Source organism: Lepidochelys kempii, chromosome 7, assembly GCF_965140265.1.
Source record: "Lepidochelys kempii isolate rLepKem1 chromosome 7, rLepKem1.hap2, whole genome shotgun sequence".
In the NCBI taxonomy this organism is placed as follows: Eukaryota; Metazoa; Chordata; order Testudines; family Cheloniidae; genus Lepidochelys; species Lepidochelys kempii.
Window position 1 is genome coordinate 64,542,035 of NC_133262.1, and position 13,842 is coordinate 64,555,876.

Consider the following 13,842-nt stretch of genomic DNA (forward strand, 5'->3'; position numbering starts at 1 on the left):
CACGAGTCTGGCCATGTGCTCTCAGCAGAGCCGTACCTTGGGTATGGCGAATTAGGGCGCTCTCCTCCTTTGGGGGCCCCTGCGCATCGGTAAAATTGTGAGGTGGAGGACAGAGAGAGGCAAGCGGGCAGGGGACGGTGAGGAGGATCCCCCACACCCCGACCCTTTCCCTCCCCCCCCACCTCCTGCCTACCGGTGGGCCCCGCTGATCAGCGCCTCCCCATCCCTCTCAGCGCCTACTGCCTGCCATGGATCAGATGTTTTACAGCATCAGGAGGTGCTGGGGACGGGGGGGAAGGAAGGGAGAGAGCAGCGAGGGTGCACCACACTCAGGGGAGGGGATAGGGGTGGAGCAGGGATGGGGTGGGGTTTTGGGGGAAGGGGTGAAGTGAGGGTGGGGTCTGGGCAAAGCTGGTGGGGAGCACCTCCCAGCAGATTAGAAACTCAGCACCTATGTCCCGGGCCCCACACACCCCTAGGGATGGCCCTGGCTCTTGGTTGCAGGATTGTGACCACAGTGATTACAGTAATGGCTGGATGCAGAGTTTGCTGACACTTCTGCTTAGTAAGCCAATCAGGATTGTTTCACTGTTTACCTACTGCCTTCCCCATTTGTTTGTCTTAATCACTTCCTGTTATCTTGTCATATATAGAGATTGTAAATTCTTTCAGGCAGGGATTATTTTTCTGTTATGTATGTGGAGGCTCACACAATGATCCCCAATCTGGGTGCTATCAGAATAGGAATAATAAATATGAATAGCAAAATGCAAGGTATAATAAATAATAATACAAATAGCAAGGTACTTTTAATCATTTGTGCAAAATACGTACTTGTCTGGTGCAAGGGAGCAATTAGATATTTGCTAGATTGGCCTGGTCATAGAAGAGGCTGATTCCAGTGATAAGTATAAGGAATTGGCACAAATTTGTTATATTTCTGAATCCTGGAATAGCGACTGAAGTTTCTTTTCTGTATTACCCTCCAAACCTCCCTGTGCTTTGGAGTAACTCCATGAACAGAAACTAGAGACAGGCTGGAGCTGTCAAGTTCAGATCCAATCTTTTCCAACGATATAGATTGTTTGGATCTTTTTGAGGGGGGTGGTTTCTGGCCCATCTCCAGAGAAAACATTTTGGGCTGATATTTTATCACAGGGAAAGCCGGGTGTCCTCTGAAGCAGTTCAAGTGTCTGATACAAAGGCAAGTGACATTGTTTGAAAATGATGGCCATGAAATGCAAGGACCTTGCAAATCACTCAGCTGCACAGTCTTGGAATAAGACCACTGCACAGCTGATGTATGGACTGATGTTGCCATTTAATGTGGTTTCCCAGCAAACCTTTCATAAAATTCATGACTGGAGCTGACCTCTGTTACTGTGTTCTTCTCAGAAAAAAGGCTATAACCGAGCTCTATAAGACTGCACTGAAAAGTGATGTGTGATTTGAAGCAAGGTGAGGGGAATCATGTTCACTTTGCTACGGACACTGGAGGTGAACCCATAGTCAAACAGTTGATTAAATGTCACACCATATTGGACAATCTTCTAGGATGACAAGATTTTGCTCTGTTCAGCTTCAAACCAAAAGCCTGATTCAGATCTCATTTACACCAGTGTTACTGTAATGGGGCTACTCCTGGCTTATCTCTGTGTAAGTGAAAGCAGAATCAGCTGGTAAATTCCAGTTGTTAGCTACAACCATTTAGATTGGGGCTTTTCCCCAAGCAGGGAACGCTGGTGATAACTGAAAGTGCTTATGCAAATGTGACATGCCCCTCTAGGGAGAGCTGGGGAATGCTTCTCAGAAAAGTTTTTGTATTTTGGATGGAAATTGGGGCACTGTTTTTCATTTTAACCATGGTTTAAAATCTGGGTCTGCCCACTTACCCATGTTCAATATGCTTACACCAGGTGCAGCTGGCTGGATCTGAGAGGCGAAAGGTCCAACAGGTATGCACGGAAGAATCACATCTCAGTCACTTCCAGAGAGAGAGACAGAGATAGAAAGAAGCAGAAATGAGGGTAAAACAAGTATCCGCTGGATGTGCTGAGATGCTGTGGATAATGGAAGGGAGGAATCAGAGTATCTAGAGAGATAGATGGCACCAGAGAAGGGAGGAAAAACACATGGCTTAATGCAGTTTCACTCTTATCTTTGTGTAAAATGTGAACCTGAACCTAACAAAGAATCCCACCCCTGGTCCCCAGTAAGCCCTCAGGACATGGGAACAGCTTTCCAGGTGCAGATGTTGGTCATTTGTTATGAACTAACTTGCCTAAAAAGAAATAAGGGCAGTTAATAGTGAATCACTCTTTCAGTGTAACCAGTTAAGGTAATTCCTAAACTCATCCCCAGATTTATCCTGGCTAGCTAGGACCTTTATAATGCCTTCAATCCATGGGTGGACTTATCTCCTCTGGGTGACAGTGTGCGGCTCCTAATCACCAGAGTGATCTTGAAACAATCACTTTCTCCTGCCACATTGTATTTGCTTCTCCAGGAGTATGATGTATTACTCTCTAAAGATTTACGTCACAGTTTAAGAGAAATTGCTTCCTTCTTCCTAACACATCTCTGTAGGTTTCACATATCCTGGGTGGTTGGGGGAGAGAGGCAGCAAGGGGTCATGCTTTCTTTGGAGGGAGGAGTGTCTCTCATTCTGTGGGAGTGATGCTGAATGCTAATGCGAGTCATATATGGAGTAAATAAATCCAGGCATTGAACAATGCACCCTCACTTTTTCAGATTAGATACCACAACAGTGGTACCTAATGTTCTTGCATCTGCAAGTAAAAGGTAGTCCAATATTATCCCATTTCTAGTCCAAACAAGCTGTAGATGTAAAGTAATAAAGTGCAATAGCTTAAAAAATTTACAGTATAATTAATTTGTTTTATTCTAGTTCTGTCTGGGCTATATAGCCCCCGCCCGCTGTGTTATTTACTTCAGAGCTAGTCTCATTTTGTAGCTATTCCCTTTAGCGTGTAAACTCTAAGGTCAGTCTAAGGACAAGATGTTGCTTCCCAGAGATGAGTTGTGAACAAGTACAAGTAAGCTGTGTTAGTGCTTCTTTCCTTCTGCATTTTTCTGAAAACCTAGTATGGAAAGAAAAAATCTCACACAGCTCAGGATTTAGGTCCCGAATTCAGAGTTCGAGGTTGATGTTATTCAGATGAATGCCATGAATAAGGCAAAACCGAGTAGTTACTGAGTAAGATAAGGTGATTCAGTGCAGTGCTTGGGTAAGATCAAAGTTACAGACTCCCCACCCCCCCAAACCAGTAAAATGCATAAGGGTAGAACCCAAGTTCTGTATATTGTTTGGTGGTTGTTGCTTTTTTTTTTCAATAGTAGGTTCATTTCATTGTTTCTATTAAAAACATTGTCTCTCTCCCCAGAAGCAATGAATGCTAAGGATTTTGCAGATTAGGCAGTATACCACGCTGGTATCATTTGTACTTTTGGCAGGACATTTAATACAGGTGTTATAGTCATACCTAGTACTCTAACTATTTGCACTGTGAGGGCAACGGATCTTAACCTCCAGCCAACACATTTGATTAATAGAAATGGGAACAGTAGTACTACAAGAATCAGCTACTCTTCCGTATTATTTTTCCAGACAATATAAATGTGCTGGTGCTAAATGCCTTCATTTATATGTGAGTACAATAAAGATTAGTCTTTAATTATTTCTGGCATATGTCCTTTAAATTCAAAGCCTGCAAATCGCAATGGGCAAAGGGTAATCCATTCTAACAGGTTACACCTCCCTGAGGATTTGTTGATTGACATCAAAATTGGTGTCCCGTTTCTCCCCCCCCCCCCCCCCCCCGATTGACAGGATGGCAGGTGTGAAGTGATGGCAGAGTGCTGTAATAATGTGTCAAAAGACCTTAAATCAAGACTAATGTGGCTTCAATGATAAGCTCCCAAAGGTTTGTATGGCAAAAAGGTTCTGAAGAACTGCAGGGCAGATTCATCATGGTATTGTAATGTCTTTGGAATGTCTAGACTGCTCTTTAGTTAAGGCCTTTAGAAGACTTTGGGCAGAGTTGTAAGGAAAAGACGTCAGAAGGAGAAAAACATTTCTATTCAGATTACTAGAAAATGAAACTAATGGTCTCTTGTGTCTTCATTTTAATGTTTTTAAGTAACATTTTAATGCAAAAATAACTTTGTTACAGGGCCTGGAGAAGATAACAGAGAACTCCTTTGCAGCAGGCACTGATAGCCAATCATTGTGTATGGAAGTCAGCATCTAATGCTTGCCCAGACACAGGTAAGACTGTCAGATTTTAAAACGTGTGTGTGTGTGCACTGCAGGGATACAACCTGGTGTAAAACATACCTGCTTTGTGGCCTGGCATATATATGAGTTTCATTGACCTGCAGAGGATCTGGAGTTAGACTCAAGGGGATAATGGGTCAGTTGTTTTCGTTTGTCTTTAAAATATGGGCTCTATGCAAAACATAAGAGGAAATATGAGCAGCTAGCTTTCAATCGGATGATTACAGAGAGAAACTCTGGACAGTCTGTTTAAATTGTGCAGTTGGGGCCTGATTGAAAGCCCACTGAAATCAATAGAACAACTTTCATTGATGTCATTAGGTTTTAGATCAAGTCCTTCTCAACTGCACTAGTTTTGCATTTTTTGTTCTGATTTGTTATGATGTCTCTTTGCAGTGCTAAGAAGAGAGATTTCACAATTATTATACAAGTTCAGCTACAGCATTTCGAATGTTAATGAAAAAATGGCAGTCCTGTTGATTATTTCTCTTCTTTAAATTTTGAGAGCCTGTTCTAGTGTCTGATAAGTACTGAGTTTATACAAAACCTGCAATTCATTAGTATTGCATTTTGCCATTGTATGCCTCTGTGCTGCTTTTCTATATTAAAACTGCAAAAGCTATCTCTTAAAAATGCAGAAAATATATACCTGGCAAACAGGAATTCCAATTTATGGTAGGGGCAGCTAGATAGTTCAAGGGGTTGGTATTAGGATGCAAAGACTTTTCTCTGTAGCTCACTGCTTACAATGTAGCCTGGGGTAGAAGTGGCAGAAAATTATTAGTGCCTGATAATTTCATGATGGCTGATATGAAATAAGCTGGTCATCACAGTCCAGTTTGTAGTGGACATATATCATGAGATTACAAGAGGCTCCCAGTCACCACTGATGCTCTAGTTAGCAGTTTCATTAGATATTCTGAGACCTAAATAGGAACAGAGAATGACATATCCTTTCAACCTTACAAGAGGTCATGGGTGACTCACATTGGTAGGGCATTTTTGGGAAGCTTCCATTGATTTTTGTGTGTGCTGTATCTGTCGTCTGGAAAAATAGATACCTGATAGCCTTGTAGGCTCCAATCCCCTCTCAAAGTTAAGTGCACTTTACTTTAAAAAAATTCCACGTGAAAAAAATTAGAAGTCTCCACTTGTTGTTTCTTTGAGTGCAGCCCTTGGTTTCAGGAATGACCAGGATGTCCCTTTGCTCCCTAGGCCAATGATGATCAGCTGTAGCACAGTGGTGATAAAAATAGTATGTTGGGAGAACAGGGGGAGTGTTCACCTTCTCTGAGGTGGAGTGTTCAAGGTTGGTTAGCTACACCTCCATTGAGTAGCAAGATGAAGTCAGAGGGGTTTATTTAGTCCTTAGACATGAAATGGGCACAGCAATATGATGAGTGGGACTGGTGAAAGAGGTTTCAAGAGGGATCTAGTTTGGTGTGACACCAGTGCAAGCTGGGTTGTACTGCTTCCAAACTAGCACAGGCTTGTAACTCTGGCTTCAGTGCACGCTCATTATAGATCTCTTCCCTACAGGGCTACCTGCCTGCTACATTACTTATCACTAATGAAATAGGCATGAAACTGTGGAGTTTCAGGTATTGTGTGGAAGAGAATGGCAGGCAGGATAATGCAGGTAAAAACCGAAGGCAATCTTTGTGCATTTAGACTGCCGGGCATTTTAGGAAAATTGTTACCCAGAATATTTCTTACTGATACGGTTACTGACTATGCAGAACTCGTGATGTGACTTCGGAGATTGCTGCTCTACTCCTAGCACAGTTGATAACCATCACCATCAGAGAAGAATCTGTGGGTAGAAAGAGGTGGTCCCAGCTGGAATGTAGGATAACGAAAGTGAGATTTCTCTTGTGGGGAAGATAAATGGTGCAAAATGAGCCCAGACGAAAAGTCACATGGGAAAAATTTATCAACCAGAATTATTAATTAAAAATTAAAATTAAGAACAAAAAAAAACCCCATGCCACACCCCAACAATATGGGTAGCATCTACTTGCTGAGAAAGAGAAGGTGGGAGTAGTGGGTACAGAAAGGGATTGGACTGTGTTGCTGTAGGACCGAATGAGGGTGATGTAAAAACATCTAGTTGAAAAGATAAAGGAATGAAAAAGTCCATTACAGAATCAAGCTACCAAATGTGAATATCTCTGGAAAGATAGAGCACAAGCCCCGTATTAATATTGTATGATTGTGCCACTAACATTCTGTCTCACCTCCACGCCTCCTTTTAGGCAGCCTAAGGAACGCCCACTCTGACCCACCCTTCCATGTCCCTCTCCTACTTTAAATCTGCCCAATCCTCATTTCTTCCAAAGGGCCTTTCCTCCTTCATCATGTCCCAAGGCAAGTGTCAGCAAACTAGATGACTATAAATCATTACTGATTTAAAAATAATAATCATGGAACTAAGGTGTGTGATAAATGTCATTGCTCAGTCTACATTCTTGTTGCTTGCTTACAACGTTCTTTAATTTAATCAGACAAAAATGATTCCAACAAAATAGCTGCTCGGTCCTCAAACTACATTTCCAAAAGGCTACAGGCCTACACTTCTAACCAGCTCCACCCCAGCAGAGCTATAAACCTCTCAGCTTCTAGCCACATTTCCGTGTAGGAAAAAAGACAGCTGGAAGGGCACCAGGGTCAATAGCAGCTTCCCTGTGCTCAGGGTTTGAGGTGCTTCATAAATGAAGCCAACTTTCGTAAATCAGAAGCACCAATACAAGGTACCTGATTAGTAATAAACAGTAGATTATATACTATTCCTCTTGTTAATTGTATAGACAACTTCTTTATTTACTCATCCTCAGTAAACATTACATTCCTTTTAAGCTCAAAGGTGCAAGAACCCTTTAAATATCCCCTTTATCTGCTATTTTCCTTGCCACCATGTAAAACTCAAAGGCACACCCAAAACAAGAGGGACATGGAAGGGAGAAGAGTGTTGGCCCTGAAAAAAACAAACAAAAGGTATCCAACCCATTCATTCTTACGCCTCCAAACTCATATAGACCGCGACTGCTTTTCCTGTTTTATGCATTTCAAATACTCATTTTCCCTCATCCCTCAAATGTAAGCAATATCTTACAGGCCCAAGAGGGCTGAATTTACTGCTTGCTGCCATTTTGGCTATTAGGTTGGTATGCATGTGGGGAGGAGAGAAGTGTGTCTGTGGATGCGTGCATTGAAATAGCTTTGTGAATTTATGGACAAGGAGTAGCAATCAGAAGTGTATTGCTTCCTCATCATTTTAAGTTTCCTGCGCTTTTGTTTTCCTTGTGAACTTTCGTTTGGATCTTTGGCCTGTGTTGTAACACTTAAGCTTTGGCAGGCTGATAGGAAAGCGACAGAAGGCTCGGTTCCTGAGGAGACTGGTCCTAAGAGCTACGGAATTTTGTGTATAGTTCGTTGGTTTTCATTTAGCCCATATCAGTAGTCACTGAAATTTGTGGCTGTTTAATGGCCTGTGACCTTATTATATATGGTAGTTTCAATCCAGTGCCTAGTGGACATGTGTCAGAACCAAAGCACTCTGATTGGCGCTGACAGTCACAGGACAAGGATTGAATGGCTCAGGAAACAGAACCTTTAAAGTTGATTCTATCTATTCTGAACCGAGGAACATTTCTGAGTTAATGTGTGAGGAAGCTTGCCCTTCTCTCCTCTGTGCTGGACATATGGATAACTAAAAGCAGGAGATAAAGGTGGCTGAGGAATGAGGAGAGAGAAGGCAGAAATAAAAAAGAGATCAAGCTACAGTGAACGACATAGTGAGCCCTTGTAATGTCCTGGGTTTGTCAAGAGTCATTAGTGGGAGTAAACAGGATTCAAGACAAAACTTCACCTCTAATTCTGTTTACAAAGATTTAATGTGTCTAAAGACTCCAGCCTTCATTAGAAGGCGGCACAACAAGCCAGACTTGCTAGAAACAGCTTGCTAGGTTAGGTAAATAGCTTGGTGATAAGAACTGTAAAGGGTTCTGCCCTTATTCCAAATCTCTCTATGGCCCTGTCTACACTAGCACTTTTGTCGGCATAACTTTATGTTGCTCACGGGTGTGAAACAAACACCCTGTGGGCGACATAAGTTACACCAACAGAAGCACCAGTGTGAACAGCACATTGAGCAGGTACAGTCTCCTTTTTCTCTAGAATTTCTCCAGAAGCAATACTGTAATTTCAAAGGGCATGTCCCAATTTAAAATAAAATCCTGCATAGACAGGACTGGGGACAGTCAAGGGAAAATGAAGCATCTTAAATCTGTAAAATGAACTGCCCCTGCTGATTTTCATATACCAAGCTTGTGGCTGAAAAGCTGTCCTGTGAAAGGCAGCATTTGTCAGAGCATGAGGGACTAAAATTTTATTTTTCATGTACATATTGGTCCCACTCCTTGTCCAACTGACATGAGTGCAAACATTCTTATTAACATAGTTCAAATTAGAGAAGGAGAATGATCCAGTGGTTCGAGTGTTAACAAGGAACTTGGAAGACCTGGATTCAGTTCTTGCTCTGCCATAGACTCCCTGTGTGACCATAGGCAAATCCTTCAATTTCTCTCTGCTTCAGTGCCCCACCTGTGAAATCGAGATCATGGCAGTTCCCTACTCACAGGGATGTTGAGTAGATAAAGACAGGTTTCAGAGTAGCAGCCGTGTTAGTCTGTATTTGCAAAAAGAAAAGGAGTACTTGTGGCACCTTAGAGACTAAGCAATTTATTTGAGCATAAGCTTTCAGCTCACGAAAGCTTATGCTCAAATAAATTGCTTAGTCTCTAAGGTGCCACAAGTACTCCTTTTCTTTTTGTGTAGATAAAGACATTGAATTTCAGGATGTGCTCAGATACTATTGGAGTGGGGACCATATAAGTACCTACAATATATTAAGTTTAATAGGAACAGGAGCAGGGCCTTATTATACACGTACACACAGAAAACTTTTATTAACTTTGAAGTTAAAGTAAATCCATTTCCTGTCACTACAGTCACTAAAAATCAAGGAAACCAGCAGATAGGCCAAAATTCTCCTCCACACCATCAGCCCTTCACATGTCTTTCCATTCACACATTGTGACACCCAACACAATTGCAATCTCTGCAACAATTTCTTTTTCTTTCAAAAATGGATTTTTTTTCACTTTTTATTTTGTCTACATACCAAAATACATATGTGAATATTTCAAACTAGACAATAAAAACCAATTTCCTATGAAAAATAGTTGGCATTTTTTTAACCAACTCTGTTTTCAGCTGGAAGGAATCAAATAAAAAGGCTTGTGAGTCAGGGTCAGATTTGTAAAAATGGTAAAACCCTTTGCAAAAGTTAGTAAATGTTACTATACATTAATTGTCCTCTGAAGGGTTGTTGTGATAACCCTTGGATGCTAAATTCAGTCATGAAGGTGAGAAATACAAGTATTTTAATCCTGTTTTAACAGCATTTCTCAATTGAACCCAATTTATGGAACTACATTCTATCTCACTAGCTATTTTCTCACATGAGAGTAGTTCAAAGTCAAGATTTGAGTACAAACAGACAATTCTGTTTTTTAGGATTATATTTTATAACGGGCTGACCTCCTGAGGTGACTAACCCAAACCAGCATAGCCAGAGGAGCAGCATGGATAGTTACTATTGCCAGACACACCCAAAATGGGTGGACAGTTGGTGGGGGGAGACCCATTTTATTTTTATTCTGCTTTTTATAATCACAATGGCTTGTGTTTTTATTAGATGACTCACATGTGTGGCCTTGTAACATAGGCTAAACCTTGATGTAGCCAAAGGAAATTGATGTTTCATACATCCAGAAGTTAGCCTTACGTTAATTAAAGCTTTACATACTGCTCAATTATCTCCTTTCCATGTAATTCTCATGGATTTTGTGCTTTCTAAACTCAGACTTTTTACGAATATGAATAAATCTAAATGTCAAACTCACCCTCCTCCCCTCAGATAACATCTGAATATGAATGTCAGGACCCATGCACATGTTAGCTTCTGTATAAAAGCTTTTTGCCTATCTGGAGGAGTGATTTGACTTCTCTGTGTTGCATTAGACCACTGTCATTAACAACAGGGTTGTCATTTTGATATGATCAATGAGGCAGTAGAAGCTTTGAAGTTGAAAGATAGAACAGACATGGATAAATTGTGCTCTGAGTATGCTGCTATCACACCATTATTGCTGGCAATTATTTCACCAAGTGACACATCTGATAAAAAGTCATCCACCTTGCTATGAAAAGAAACCTCCGTTCACTGTAGCACGTGGTAGATCTGTCGATTTGAGAGTCTCACAAAAGCTCATTAGTTTTGGCCACAGTGTTCTGTACCAATCTTGGGCTGTTTTGTGTTGGTCTTTCTAGGCATTATTTAGGTTGATTTCTCTTTCATAGATTTCATAGATTCCAAGGTGAGAAGGGACCACTGGGATCATTGAGTTGAACCTCTATATGTGTAGAACTGAAATGGCTCTTTTGATTTTTGGTGTTTGGCCATTGCACATCTCTCGTCTTTTTTTAGTAGTACCTTTTATGTTATGCTGCTCCGCCCCTGCCATTCTTGGACTGCTTTTAACAATGTTTATTTCTTTGTTGGTCTTAGGAGGTGGGTTTTCCCTAAAGGAGAATGGAAACCTATCTTTTCAGGTATCAATTGCTGACTAGCCCAAATCATGAATATGATACACTTAAAACTGGTAAGAAAATGCATTTTAAAACACAATGGTTTTGACTATATTCCTCTTAGAAGTAAGCACAGACTAAGGCCCCTGACTATCCCTGTGCATGAATGGAACCTCATTGACTTCAGTGGTTCTGCATATAAGTGTAGGAGCCATCCCATGTAAAGCCACTTGTGGGATCAGAGCCTAAATCCCCATATTGGTGTGATTTGGACCCATCTCTCATTCCTTCTTTACTTACTTGTCCTTTCCGTAATTACTTAACAAGGTACAGTATAAGGAAGGCATCCCCCTACCAAGTTTTAAGAGTGGTGTTATCAGTTCATGCAGAAGAAACACAGAACCCTAAACTCAGGGTGTGGCAGATAAAATACCCCCAAACAGTTTGCAGTTTTGTGATTATCCTCTCCTTTGTGTTGACCTTGTTTGTTTTGATTGGTGTTACTTGCACTCAGCACTCCTATCGCCTCCCCCCCCACCATTTAAATTCTGGCTCTTTAAAATACTTTAATTGAAAGATCCTGAGTAGGGAAAAGTTGAATGTGTGCTTTGTGGTTTACGATGTGTATGCATATAGAAATGCTGTACACACTTCAATTTGACCACTAACATTGTTAGGGATGTGTTTTACAAAATTAATCCACTAACTACAGGATTAATGAATTCTGGGATGTGTGCACATGGGCTTAACTAGAGCCCAAGGACAAAATCCTACACTACTAACGTGGTTAGGCATCTGAAGTCAATGGGCAAGGATCCATTTGTGATTGTTTATATCAGCACAAATGATACTGCATCATGGGATATCTCACAAGGAGTAGATGATTTCAAGGAATTTGGAAGCATGCTGAAGAAGAAAGTCCAAGTGATCTTCTCTGTCCCACAAGTGACAGAAGACAGAATGCTGAACATTCTGGAAGTGAATTGCTGGCTGGCTAAGTGGTGGAGGTTACAGGATTTTTTGGAACATTCCACCTTCTGTGGGGAGAAGGGGCTGTTTAGTTTGGATGGCCTCTACCTCAGCAGAAGTACGGCCGCTCTCTTCAGGGATGAGCTGGCTAGAGTAGTCAGGAGGAGGTTAAACTAATAGCAAAAGGGCATGGTAAAAAGAGGGAAGATTTGAGCACTCAGCACAAAATCAAATTTTGTTGAGAACAAAATTTAATAAAGGAACTAAAGGCCACGAAGAGAAGAAATTATTGACTTGCCTGTACACCAATGCTAGGAGCCTGGGTAACATACAAAAGGGGTTAGAATTTGTCATTTATGAGCATAAATTCCATCTGGTTGATATAACTGAAACCAAGTGGGATGATTCACACAATTACAATGTTAAAATCAATGGTTATAACCTATTTAGCAAGTTTGAATAGGCAAAAGGGAGGGGGAGTAGCACTCTATGTTGAAAATGACTTTTTCCAAGTCACTGATAACTCAGAAGAAAATGACCTTGAATCCTTATGGGTCACTGTTCTAACAAATAAAGCACGGGATGGGGTTTTAGTTGGTGTCTTCTACAGACCACCAAATTACACTAGAGAACAGGATGACCACCTCCTTCCACACCTATATATAATGTGTATGAGAAAAACTTGCATGATCATTGGGGACTTTCATTCAAGTGGCATATGCTTGAGGTTTCATGTTGCCAGTACTAAAACATCCTTGGAATTACTAAACATTACAGATGACAATTTCCTAACTCAGAAAGTGTTTCAGCCAACCTGGAGAAATACTTTATTAAACCTTGTCCTAACAGAATGAGAGGGATTGATCACAGAACTAAAAATCAGTGGTAACTTTAGTGACAAGTGATTATGACTTGATCATATTTATACTGTGCAATCAGAATGAAATCCAGACCAGTTATATATATATATATATATATATATACTACTTGATGCTACCAGTTATATATATATATATACTACTTGATGCTTTAATAGGGCCAATTTCACAAGGCTGAAAACAATTATGAGACAAATAAGCTGTGAGGAAGAATTTAATCAGAAAAATATGAATGATCACTGGGAATCATTTAAGTACACCTTATTAGATGCCCCCAAAAGCCACAGTCCCACAACTGAGGGATAAAGGCATTCTGGTTAAAAAACTGACCTGGTGTAGAGGGGAAATGAAGGCAGTTATAATAAATAAATAAAACAAATGGAAGAACTGAGAAGTTGATATTACTGAATATAAATCAGAAGCTAGGAATTGTAGAAAATTGATAGGGGAAGCAAAGGGACACAAAGAGCAATCTATGGCCAGCGGAGTTAAGGAAACTAAGAAGGAGTTTTTAAAATATATTGGGAACAAAAAGAATTCTTACAGTGGTATGGTCCATTACCACATGGAAATGGTAAGATTATCAGTAATAACGGAGAAAAGGCAGAAGAATTCAATGAATACTTATATGTGGGGGAAAACAGATGATATAGTCTCATTATATTGTGATGATAATAACTTTCTATTGCACAAGTTTAAGGATATTAACCAGTGACTGCTAACATTAGACATTTTAAAATCAGCAGGTCCAGATAAATTGCACACAAGAGTTTTAAAAGAGCATGCTGAGGAGCTCACTGGACAGTTAATGTAAATTTTCAATAACTCTTAGAGCACTAGGGAAGTTCTGGAAGACTGGAAGAATGCTAATGTGCCAATTTTTAAAAAGGGTAAACTGGATGACCCAGGTAATTATAGACTTGTCAGCAAGACATTGATCCCTGGCAAGACAACGTAGCAGCTGATGCTGGGCACAATTCATAAAGGATTAAGGGAGGGTAATATAATTAGTGCAAATCAACATGGTTTTATGGAAAGTAGATCCTG

The 13,842-nt window shown here is 40.6% G+C and overlaps 1 protein-coding gene across 4 annotated transcripts in view; it reads left to right on the plus strand.

Annotated features, from left to right (window-relative positions):
• LRMDA (leucine rich melanocyte differentiation associated) overlaps window positions 1-13,842 on the plus strand; it is a 1,127,716-nt gene that overhangs the window by 1,109,366 nt on the left and 4,508 nt on the right. For 3 of the 4 annotated variants that reach the window (XR_012159957.1, XR_012159954.1, XR_012159956.1), the window contains one exon: window positions 4,194-4,288. The gene's annotated coding sequence lies outside the window, so the exon portion shown is untranslated. Of the gene's footprint in view, window positions 1-4,193; window positions 4,289-10,928; window positions 11,023-13,842 lie in introns of all 4 variants that reach the window. The other variant, XR_012159955.1, reaches the window with a different exon arrangement.